Source organism: Wyeomyia smithii, chromosome 1, assembly GCF_029784165.1.
Source record: "Wyeomyia smithii strain HCP4-BCI-WySm-NY-G18 chromosome 1, ASM2978416v1, whole genome shotgun sequence".
In the NCBI taxonomy this organism is placed as follows: Eukaryota; Metazoa; Arthropoda; class Insecta; order Diptera; family Culicidae; genus Wyeomyia; species Wyeomyia smithii.
In genome coordinates, this window is record NC_073694.1 from 10,917,140 (window position 1) to 10,930,039 (window position 12,900).

The 12,900-nt window shown below is 41.9% G+C and overlaps 1 protein-coding gene across 4 annotated transcripts in view; it reads left to right on the forward strand.

Moving 5' to 3' along the window:
- The first annotated feature begins 3,960 nt into the window (after positions 1-3,960).
- LOC129718356 (calcium/calmodulin-dependent protein kinase type II alpha chain) overlaps positions 3,961-12,900 on the forward strand; it is a 134,707-nt gene continuing 125,767 nt past the window's right edge. The window contains exons 1-2 of one of the 4 annotated variants that reach the window (XM_055669061.1): positions 3,961-4,305; positions 4,654-5,243. The gene's annotated coding sequence lies outside the window, so the exon portion shown is untranslated. The remainder of the gene's footprint in view (positions 4,306-4,653; positions 5,244-12,900) is intronic. The other 3 variants (XM_055669060.1, XM_055669062.1, XM_055669063.1) reach the window with 3 other exon arrangements.

The window sequence follows — 12,900 nt, forward strand, 5'->3', positions numbered from 1 at the left end:
TACCGGGCAATGAGAAAGCGGACTCTTTGGCTAAGGTGGGCGCAACAAACGGTGATATTTATGAAAGACCAATTGCTTTTAATGAATTTTTCGCACTTGTACGTCAGAATACGATCATCAGTTGGCAAAACGCTTGGACCAGAGGGGAATTGGGAAGGTGGTTACATTCCATAATCCCCAAAGTATCGACGAACCCGTGGTTCAAGGGGTTGGATGTAGGTCGGGATTTCATTTGCGTGATGTCCCGGCTTATGTCCAATCACTATAGATTTGACGCGCATCTCCGTCGTGTTGGGCTCGGAGAGAGTGGTATCTGTGCCTGTGGCGAAGGTTATCACGACATAGAGCACGTTGTTTGGTCATGCCCTGTACACCGTGACGCCAGGTCTAGATTAATAGCTTCCCTGCAGGCCGAAGGTAGGCAGCCGGCTGTTCCTGTTCGTGATGTCTTGGCGAGCCGTGACCTATCCTACATGTCCCTTATATACGTTTTCCTGAAATCCATCCACGCCCCAGTTTAGTCCTATCCCCTTCCGCCTACATCCAACCAAACGACAAGAACACGTTAAGACCCCGGATCCGGAAACAGCAACTAGACCCGCACGATACTCTCAGGTCCCGAAGGAGACAACCCAATATGCCAGTCCGTAATATCTTGGCCCAGCAGCGGAACATATTCAATATGCTGCTTACCTATGGCGATGGAAAACCATCAAACAACAAATCAGTGCTTTTAATGCAAAACATTCTAGCTTTAAGTTAGATTTAGTTTCAGCTCGTAGTCGGCAGCGAGGATAAAAAATTTGCTTTTAGCTATTAAGATACTTTAGAAGGTAAGCTACCAGATATAATTGGCGCCGTTAAACATTAAATTGTATTTGTGCCGTGCCAAATAAATTATAGATGAAGAAAAAAAAAACTGTTTGTATACTGCCATCTGTTAAAGAAAGCTAGAAACTATCGATAGTTCCCATCACATATGCACTAGATGTCGTTGTTCGAATATAAATAATAGAGTGGGTCATCGTTATATGGAAAAATTCAAACGTGATAGCACAGATCTAGAACAAAGTTTTATTTCATTTGAGGCAACAAACAATCCCAAACTTATCGGAAGTCGATTGGTAGTGAGTCCACAAGGCGCATTGCATTTCAAATTTGTATGGAGATTGGTAAAGGAAAACGTCCTTTTTGAAACCTTGACCCACCCTAATGAGCAGACTTCCCGTGCACGCGCTTTTTTTTCAAGCGACGAGAGAAATCTTTCTCTCGCTCGTAGAATTTCCATGCATGTGCGACGAGACGAGACACGTCACATGCAATTTGCAGGTTGCTCTTTCGCTTCTCTTTCGCTTCGGATTGCGATGCGCAAGGCGATGTTTCATCGCACTACGAACTGAGCGAGACGCCCGTACTGTACATACTTGATACAGCTCGTGCGCTACAGCTCGTGAGACTTTCTCGTGTACACAGACTTCCTGTACACGCGCTGAAGCGACGAGAGGTTTCTTTTCTTTTTTTTCTTCGGTAAGAGACTGCGGCGCACCACACGTTGTCTTATCGCTTTACGAACTGAGCGAGACGCCCGTACTGTACCTTAGTGAAGCTGTATATTAGAGAAATGACAAAGCACTCACCGTTGAGGAAACTGTCAACATCAAAACGGGCGAGCTGTATAATTTTGCATTGCCGTTATCCGTTTTGATGTTTTTTTTTTTTTTTATTCTCGCTTATTTTCCGTCGGTCTTGTTCCGTCACTGTTGTGGCCAATCACCGACGCCCGGGGAGGCGACTCCACACCCAGGACCCTAACTCACGACCTGTTTATTAACGGACCGGCGCCAACGGCTTTACTTCCTCATGCGATGGAAGGCGTGATCCCAGAGATTTTTCGCTTCAGAAAATCTCCCGGTGTCGGCTAGGATTGAATCTAGACCAGTTTGGTTGGTTGTGAGTGGATCACGCCACCTCACAACCATCGACACCTATGTCGGCGGTGGGATTCGAACCCAGGCGTCGAGCGTGGTTGGCGGAGACGTTACCAACCACACTAGGCCCCCGCTCTATCCGTTTTGATGTTGACAGTTGCCTTAACGGTGAGTGTCTCTGCGTCTCTCTGGTGTATAGGCTGCCTACCGTACCTACATACGATATATGCCGTCAGACCCTTCTGAAGGTGTATTAATCGGAAGAATTCATAAAACTATATTACTACGATCAGATTATCACGAACCTTCAGAACCTGATTTGCAATAGCTATACACTAAGGTCGCTTTTACGCGGTTTTTTTACGTGGATTCCGGAATTTACGCGGTATTTTTTTTTTCTTGCGGATTTCGGTTCCTCTTCACTCGGATTGCAGAATTTACGCGGTTTTTTTTTTTACGCGGATTCCGGAATTTACGCGGTTTTTTACGCGGCATGTATCCCCCACATGAAAAGCGACTTTAGTGTACTCAATTCGAAAATTCTATCCAACATCAACATGTACTAGAAAATATAAACAATTTCAATGGTTTTACTATGTTTGACTCCCGAAAAACTTATGTTGTAATTTCAAACCACATTTTTTATCCTTAGAACTACAAAACAGAGTTCTATCATAAGATAGTCAATGACATCTTAACCGACGAAAGGAACACTTCTGTTAACCAACGTAACACTCTGCGTCCGGTGCATTTTCGTACCGTAAGCATAATAAGTATAGTAACAAAACGTTCTTATTTCATGTTAACAAAAGTCGGATGAATTAATCATAGAATTTTGAATTGATAAATGAATGAACTAGGTTATATCATTGATAATTCTAACGGTGTTTTGATGCATGCTGCTATAACACCGTAAATGAAAAAAACATAAAATCCCCTGCCTGTTTCCTTCTGCGCAAAATCAATTTCTTCTCACACCATTAGCACAAAGCAACATGCGAGGCAAGCTCGCGAAACGAGCTCACGAGAATTTGCACGCAAGCTGTCTCAAGTACGCGACGGCCATGCACCGCACTCGTTAAGTTGAGAGACGAGATATCTTCGTGTACGTCGCAATAAAAATTCCCATGCGACGAGACATGGCTCGTACGAATGGTAAGTTTTCTCGCTCGCACGCTGCACACAGCACGAAGCGACTGAATGAGAAACGAGACTTGTAGCGCAAAGCACACTGTCTCTTCTTTGTGCGAGCGAGATTTCAGGAAGTCTGCTAATGAGTATTGTAGGCAACATCAACATCACGGGCTCATGGACTAATTGAATAATAATTTTTTGATTAAAATAGATTGCAATTAGTAAAAGTTAGTACCTACTATCTTTAGCCATTTTTCTAGGTGAAAACCATAGGTTGTGTAGGCGTTAGCCCGGACTGGATGGATTTAATTTATACGGAATTAATCGAAATCTCGCACAGGCCTAGACTAGACAGCTACACCGAAAGATATCGCTTCGAAAAATCAACTGAAATGTCAATAGTCTATAATCACAACCCGAACACTGACAAATGCGTGAGCGGGAATGATCTAATTCCAATGAACTTTGAAACCGTGGAAAAAGTGCGTCCAACGAAAACCAGCGCCCGAAATAGCCAAATGTAATATTAAAAGTGACAAAAATATCCCGTCGACACAGACGAAAACAAGAGGCAAACAAGAAAAATTGTAAAAAAAAAACACAAACACATACAACATTGCCACGGTCGGTGTGACTTGTTTGCACTCTACTACTGTTGGGGCTAAGAATAAAAGGAGAACGTTGACTTGTCCGAAGTGGCTTCGCCTCACATGTCAAAATCGCCGCCCGTCCTTTACGTGTACGACCGAGTCGACCGATTATGGATAATTGAGCATGGGAAAATTCATATGCATGCGGGTGGAAAAACCGACGATCAGGATTTTCTCTCCCCAAATAAAAACGAGAAGAGAACCAGAGAGCGAGCGGGAAATTCCGCGCTCAATCTTGGCAGTCCGAGGTCCGACGGCGCAGTCCAAGTCGAACCACTCGGAAAAACAGTCGGGCTTTTGTTGCTTTCTCGCATCGCGGTTAGCCGTTCTACTACATTGGGTGAACTCCTTTGGGAAATTGAACAATTGTGTTTGCCCCTTGGACCGGATTGGAAGCCAAACAAGAGAGAAGCGAAAAAAAGTGCAGAAACGTCGGATTACGGTGTCAAAACCGAGTGGTGGGAAGACAACACACACGAAAAGTAACGTCGCAGTTTTGCACTTTTGGACCTACCTGTGCCCAGCGTGGAAAAAGCAGACAGCCAGACAGTGAAAATTTTTCGCCCTTACGAGGACGACGACGACGACTGGAGGTACAAAGGCTCCAATGGGCGGGGAGGGTGGTATGAGAGTTTACTCTCGCACTCAGAACTAGTTCGAAATCTTCTCGTTATTGATTGTGCGTGCGCGTTTGCACGGTTGTGTGTGTATGAGAGAGAGAAAGAGAGAGTGCGTGCGTGCGCGCGCTCGCGTGGGAAATTATCTGTCAGAGAAGATTTTCGTGGAAAATTTGTGTGCACGAACAGAAATCCGACGACGGCGACCAAGTGCGAATGAGGCGAGACTTAGGGCTAGAGAGAGAGCCTGTTGTTATGCGAATTGATTGAATTATCTCCAGGTGGGAAAAATTGAAGTTCTTTTTTAAGGTTAGATTCTTTTAGGTTCTCGAGCTTTGGTCACCATCGTCTCAGCAAGAGTGCTTTCTACTGTGGAAAAGGTGGAAAATATAAGACGAAGAAGTAGTGAAGAAGAGAAAAATACATGTGTGGGGCAGTTTCTTTTCGTACAGGATATTTTGCAGCGAACACCAGCAGACACTTACACAGTCGGACACAACCCGAGTGAGCTCCGAGGATAGACAGAAGAAAGAGAGAAAAACGGTCGAACCGAGAACGGTGTGTACGGAAAATAAGTGTGCAGAAGTGTCTCTAATATCAGTGGTGCGATATCTGCGGCGATAATTTTCCCTGCAAAAAGAAACGACAGCCGGAGGAAAATATTGACTGTCCGAGTTCCACCGCAACCAGTTGCCAAGTGGGAGCTGTTGTGAAACCGTGAACACAAACTTGAAGGTGTGAATATAAATAAAATCGAAATAAAAAAAAAAAACGAGGGAAAATCAAATAACAGAAGAACAAATCGAACGCACGTTCGAAAGCGTGGAAATTTTCAAGGCGAAAAAAGTGCAAGAACAAGTTGACCCAGAAGCAGAACCGCCAGCAGCCGTAGCACCGATTGGAGAAACAGAAAGGTAAGTTACTTATACCAGGCCGCAGACAGTGGGCAGAAAAATGGAAGTATTGGTATTTTTCAGTCCAATCCTACAGGTATGCACAATAGCATCCGCCATGAAAAAATCCATGCGGCAGGAAGAAAAAACGCTCGAGTGCCGCTGGTGGTAAATTTTCCTCCAGCTTCGAATCGATTACGGGCGGCCAAACCTGGTGTGGCAATTGTATCTCGGATTTCGCGAAAGATTTTCCCTTTGATAGAGAAAACTTTTCCTCGTCTTTGTGTTCGCTCCGACGATTCCCGGCCGTCCGTCCGTTTTCCAACAGTCCGTCCCGTTCTTCCGCGGAGCAAAATTATTACGACCCTATTTTCTGTCCGTTCGTACCGTTTTTTTCTCGCTCCCTCTCCCTGTCTGGTGTGTGAACTGTGAGAATATTTAGGCTATTGACTGTTATTTTTGTACAGTAATGAGCCAGTGCGCAGCCACCGAACAGCCGACCAAAACGGCATGGACTTGCGCACCGGCCTCCTGCGTTGTCGGGTTTTGCTGTACGTACACACACACACACCCACAAACAGTTCATACTGGTGGACAGTCGAGCGAGCGGCACCAGCTGAAAAGCGATTCGAATGCTGAATTTTTTGACGTCTACCATGGCTGCGTGCGGAGAGCAAAGAGAGCCGTAACAGCGACTAGTGAGCGCCGAAGAAAGGGCTGGTAAACAACGGTTGGTACTTTACTGTGGGAATAAATGGCCAGGTGGCTCCTTCGGGTACAGGGAAGGATTTTCGTGATGCGATCTGTTGGTGCATCCGAACAAGGTGAACTAAATTTACGCTGGTATCGATTGGGAGCCTAAAGGCCCGAATACACACACGGCGTGATAACGCATTCCTGGCGAAAATTGTCAGTACCTTCTTGAAACCTTATAACGTGCCTTCTAGCATCTACCACCTTCCACTCGTCTACACGGAAGGCGCAATCACGCCGTCTCAAACTCCGCCGTGTGCTAACCTTCTTGTTGTCATGTCACCCAATTCATGTTTGTTTATGTTTGTTAAAAGAAAAAATAAGGCAACACACTTCTAGAATCACCAGCAGGCGAGAAACGATACAACACGGCGTTGCCAGCACCTTCGTCAAAAAAAGGCGACACAAGACCCTGTGGAAGGCACGATGCGTCTACACGCAAGGCAGTCCAGTACGCAGCCGAAGGCGGCGAACGACTACCTTCTCCACTAGAAGGCACAGCTAGAAGGTTCTGGTTGAAAGGCGTCCCAACGGAAGGCGCGATTACGCCTTTTAATTTGTATGGAGAAGGCATAATTACGCCGTGTGTGTATTCGGCCCTTAAGAAGTACGTACAGAGCTGGGCAAAACTGGGTCGTGTTTGTGTCGAAACGAAAACAAAACTTTCGCCAGAGATAAGAAGTTATGGCTGTTGGATTTGTTCAACGAAACCATAATTTTAACTTCATTTCTTGAGAGATAAGTCCAGAGAAAAAGCTTCTATTCCTATTTCGTGAAATGTCGACTCTACTGTAGTGGTCGAAGGGATCGAAACGTTCTCTCCTCTAAGGTAGTTAGCCATAACACACGTAAAAAATTCGGAATAATGGAATAAATAATTCTCCAACAAATCCAATCCATCGCAAACGATATAAATAAAAAAAAATCTGCAGCAAGGGCCACATAAAATATTTAGTATATGCAAAAGTATAGTATATGCAAAAGTGCGTCAAATTGCGACAGAGTAATTGCTCGCCGGGTTCGTCGCTCCTACATTGCCTTACGGGAAAAGTCATGTAAGTCTTTATAAAAATTATCTTCACTAGGGGCAAAACTCTTAGTTAAAAAGTTATTTGTCATTTTTTTTCTAGTGCGAGCTCTAGCACTTTACCAATAGTATCAGACATATGAGACTCGTTAAAATATCAAAAATAAAAATGTAATCAAAAATGGTTGAAAACCGTCAAAAAGACAAAGGAGGTAGTAAATACCAACAAGGTCAACAAAATTGGATACGTTTTAAATGTCAAAACTCTCGAAAATATCGTCAATGAAATGTCGCAAATGTCAAAAGAAAACAAAAAAGTCACATAACTAAAAAAATCGATACTTAATGTTGAAATAGAGAAAGCCAATTGAACTGAACAAATTGGTACAAAAAGCACCAGATCTCAACGATTGTACAAAGGTTAAAATTAACAATAAGACCAAAAACGTTAAAAAAGATAAAAATGACATAACAGTTAATGTTGAACAGTTAAAAAATATCAAGACGCTCAATAAACAGCAAAACATATGAATAATAACATATCAAAAAAGGTCAGAAATGTCGAAGACGTAATCTCTCAGGAAACATAAAAGGTCCTTTACTGCCGTTCTACGCATTGTTGTCCCATTTTACTTTTGGTCGATTTCGTTTTTTATCACCAATGAGTCTGTTTTCATGTATATTTTTAAAAAACTTTAAAAAATAACAGTGTTTGTTCCGAAAATCTAGAAAAACCATACCAAGTCTGTTTGTCCCATCGATGATTCTCTACACATATTTGTCCCACTAGATTTTTTCTATTCTAATCCATCCCAATTCTCATATTTACAACTTGTGGAAGTGCTACAGAGCACTAAAGACTTCTCCTAACATCATTTGGCTACATAACCGGTTTCAGAAATTCGGTAACGAAAATCACTCACTTCGCTTGATTATTGAAATGCGGTGCGTTCATAACTTTGTTAAGGATACCTAAACCTTGTTTGTTGGTTCGTAACCTGAATGATTTTCCTTTTCGAGCATATAAGAAGATAAACGTATGAGATTCATACTAATTGGAAGTTGTAAGAACTGTCTTTTGTGTGTAGCCAAAATGGGGAAAACCCAAAAACGTTCAAATATTGTATGATAGGAATGGGCAATCTGAAAAAATTATTCCCCTTTGTAATGGGGAAGGTTAGGTAAGGTTAGGTCTGATACTTATTCAAATAACATAACTTTCATCTAGACTATCATCACTTGTGTAGAAAGCCAACACGATTAGCGTGATCATTTTCGTGAAAGATTAAACAGCCTTCTTTCCCCAGTACGAACTTTGTATTGGGAAACATCGAAACACGTGGTGGGACTGACATGCGTAGAAATTACCTATTAGAAGGTAAATTTCTCGGCATTATTGTCCCAGTGGGTATTTTTTATGGAAAAGAGTGTTGAATCTATAAACCTTCACTTAGATTCATTGAAAACAGTCTATTGCGAGATAAAACTGGTTAGAAACTCATAATTGCATTTGTCACATTGACGCAATGCGTAAAAGCATTGTAAAACTTTAACATCGTTTTTCTCGTTTGCATGATTTAGAACATGAGACAAATTTGCGTAATACGGCAGTTTAGCATATGACTATTTTACACGCTGTTCGAAAACCATGCTACTTTTCAATTTTGCTGACCAATTTTGGAAAGAACGGTTTACTTATCCTTTTATTTTATCCTCTTCCTTTCATGGTTGTAATGTTGTAGCGTTTCGTCGATGTCTTTTTCTCTCATGTTATCGTACCCATTTTTCATATGTCGCTTTATAGATCTTCTTCCTTTCTGCTTCGATTTATTCTTTCTCTAGCCGTATGTTGTAAATTTGTTGCGACATCGACTGAAACACGGCTTGTTTTGAGAGCAGTAACGATAAGAGTCGCTTGTAATGTACCGGTCGATGGACGTCGATTTTCGATATATGCTGAACTTTACGGAATTGTCCTAAGTCCAAGAATGAAGTTTTCCTTCCGACTTTCTCCGCCGTGAAGTTTGTTGAACTACCAGCTGTCCCGGCAAACTTCGTTCCGCCCATTTTTTTATTGAAATGATTTCAGACACTCTTAATTGATTTCATCTACATCCAAAGCTTTAAATTCCGATTTGTTCATAGTCTGCGAATGCATAACGAATCGGCCATTGGACTTTCAAACTCAAAATAAAAATCGTTTGAAATAATTGGTTCTATCGGTATGACAACATCCTTGCCTTCCAGCGTTTGTACATCACCTTGATTTAAAAAACACTTATTAAATATTTGTGTTTCGTTTGTATGAGAGCCCTTCCTTCACGTGCAGGGAGGGGTGTCAAACTACCACAGAAATATTTCTTGCTTTTTAAAACATTGACGTGCCAAGTTTGGCGTCATTTGCTCGATTAGTTCCGAATTAAGCAGAAATTGGTTTTTCATTTGTACTAGGGCCCTCTCTTCCAGAGAAGGGAGGAGTCTCAAACTATCATAAGAAGCTTCCCCGGCCCCAAAAACTCCTACATACAAATTTTTATGTCGATTGGCTGGCTCATGAACACGTCAGCCAAAAGCAATGAGAGTTTGTTACCCCTGCTGAATCCAAAAGTTTGCTTATAGAACTTACCTCTAGTTCTTAGTTTAAGTTTACTCATGGAACTTACCCCTAACCGTAACGTAAGTAAGGTTGGCTTCGATATCATTTGGTGGTACTCGGTAGCGTTCCAAGTGCCTTCTTAAGCTGCAGAAAGCGTCAGTAACAGGAACGTTAGGGAAAAGTTAAGTAACATCAAACGACACTAGCATTTCACCTCGTCGAACCGCCAAGTCCTTAAATTTTTCCACCAAATCAATGGAATTCTTCACACTAACTTCGGGAGGCAATTAAATGAAGAAACTTTCGAGTTCGGAACATGAAAAAGAAGTAAAGTTAGTAAAGTAAAGAACACCTACAGCTTTTAGCAAATGACTGAAAGCAAATACGACGCGACAGATCCGTACAAAATCCGGACATGGTCAGCATGCGGTTCACGGGTTGGTCCGACTGCTGTGTAACGCTGCGATCGGGTGAGTCGTCGGCTCAGCCTTGTTGCGAAACAATCAGCTGCTGCTCTGCCAGCTGCAGGTCGAGCCAGTATCCAATAAGAGTCAACTGTCTTCTTGTTGCAGTAATCGGTTTTACAACAGAGACTAAATTTCTGCATGCTAGCTTTCATACGTGACTACTGAGAGTTAAACTTCCGTCTCTTTGTGGACTGGAGCGAGTAAAACAACAACAACAAATGGGTTATAAAGTCAAATCGTTCGTATACTTTTGAGTCGGTTAAGATGACCTTGTTTCAGCTCTGATTGGTCGAAACTTGCATTCAACAATGCTCTAGATTTTTCTATAGTAAAATAGTTAATATTTTCGCGCAGTTTGGTCGACACATAAGTTATTTGTCAATCAAGTTCTCTAAGAATGAAGGAATTTCGTTGAAAACTGATTGAGTTTTAAGCGCAAAAGTTGACAATTTTTGTGACGGTCTCGAGGTTTTCGGATTTTTAAACTGTACTCCTACATGTGTTGCCGTGAGACGTACTTCTATGTCAAAAATATTGAAAAGTGTTATCTAGTAGAAAAAAGTCAACATTTTCGAGAATGTACTAGCCCACGGTATATTTCACAGATAGTAAGCTGATAACTTTCGCTTCCACTCAAGTTGTTTGAGGAATAATGTTTGAAAGTAACATTTGAGCCAATCTAAGCTAAAGTAGTCCTGACAGCCAGCATGCTGGTCACGCCCATTTTCCCATAGCTTGGGAATATTAGAAAGGATATTGATGATGCGGTACTTACTTAATAGGAGGCCACCGACTCAGTAACACTCCTGTAAGTACTACGGAATTGTAGGAAGTTAAGGAATTAGATAGGATTCGCATCAAGCAGGCGTTAGTTGAGTCCATTTAGCGTTACCCAAGTTGCATTACGAGGAGGCGGAGTCTTTTGCAACTTCTCCAGATGTTGCACAGTCATTCAATAGAAATACTAGATGAAATTAGAATGTCAAGCTCAAAATATATTAAACATGAAATACTTGACTTACAAGACTAGTGCTTGAGCGGGGGCCTAGTGTGGTTGGTAACGTCTCCGTCAACCACGCTCGACGCCTGGGTTCGAATCCCACCGCCGACATAGGTGTCGATGGTTGTGAGGTGGCGTGATCCACTCACAACCAACCCAACTGGTCTAGTTTCAATCCTAGCCGATACCGGGAGATTTTCTGAGGCGAAAAATCTCTGGGATCACGCCTTCCATCGCATGAGGAAGTAAAGCCGTTGGCGCCGGTCCGTTAATAAACGGGTCGTGAGTTAGGGTCCTGGGTGTGGAGTCGCCTCCCTGGGCGTCGGTGATTGGCCACAACAGTGGCGGAACTAGACCGACGGAAAATAAACGAGAATAAAAAAAAAGACTAGTGCTTGCCAAAAGTACTAAATAGTGAATAAACTCCGATGTCCTTTGGAACGGGCTAATCGCACCGCTGTCACCAAAATAAAGTATTCTGGCTGAATCACATTCCATCCCTCAATTTCTGGGTCCATCTCGAAAAATTACCAATCTGCAGTGTTAAGTATTTTATCACAATCTCTAGTGTCTAGACTCTTTAAAAATAAGAAAATAATTTTTTTTTTAGGAGGAGGATTTGTCAGTAGCTTACGTATTTATGATAAATATTAGTAAATAATGAGTATGTGTGTCCAATCACAAATGGTGACTTCTCAACACTAAATAAGAAAAAAAAGATTTCGACTTCTAGGCATGCTTGTCTTTTCTCATCAGAAAACCTCTAGAGTGCAGGAGAACATCTTGCACTGCGAAAACAACTGCTCTTACACTAAAGAGCAGATCAACGCATACGCTAGAAGAGAACGACGGACGGCCTGAAGGCACCGCGGTGAAAACTGAAATCTCTCTCTGGCGAGACAATGAACTATGGTGTACTTACACGTATGGACATCACGCACAATAATTACACAGCACAGCGTAGTATTGTAGGGGGAATTGGGCAAAGTTGATATGTTGCTGACATTTTACGCCGATCAGACACCAACCAACTGAATTCAAAAAACTCTTATTATTTCATTAGTTTAGAAGTGTGCCGTGTCCTTGAACGATCGCTTTTATGAGTATTTTGTTTTCAGTGCAAACGGGAACGTTTTTCCCAAAAAATGCACGTTTTGAGCGTTAAAAATTGCATTGATTTTTTTTTGCGGCAAAATGTAACTGTATGTTTAAAAAAGCGATCGTTCAAGGACCGGTGAATTTAATAACGAAAATAAAAAAAAAGATGAAGGAAATCGGTTCAGTAGTTTTCCCGCAATCAGGATCACGGCAAAGTCATTTTTCGAAAAACACTTTTCCGAGATAATCGCGTTTAAAGTTTCAAGTTTAGCTTATACGGCCGTAGCGAGGCGTGTTACAAATCGCTCTAACTTTCACCCTATTGCTCAGATCTTTATGAAAATTTGTGAGAATATTTTCAAGATGTTGTAGTTCAAGCTAATGTAATAAAAAAAATTCCGATTTTTTAAAAACTAAAAAGGTATTCAACCCCTTAACTTAACGTCGAGATAAACATACACTCTAAAAAATTGCCACGTAAAATCTACCTGAAAAATCACGTAAGGGACTGACTCTAAGAAAATCTGCCGCTTACGTGGCATTAGTAACTTTCACCTAAATTTCACGTACGGTTCACTGTCAATACACGTAGATGTTTGCCACTGAAGTTGACACTAACACACTGACACATGGTCGGCTTTCGAGAAATCGGCAAAAATTACGTGAAAAGAAGATGGATGAGAATCAGCTACTTTTCCACGTACATTTTACGTGTATTTTTTCAGAGTGTATTTTCG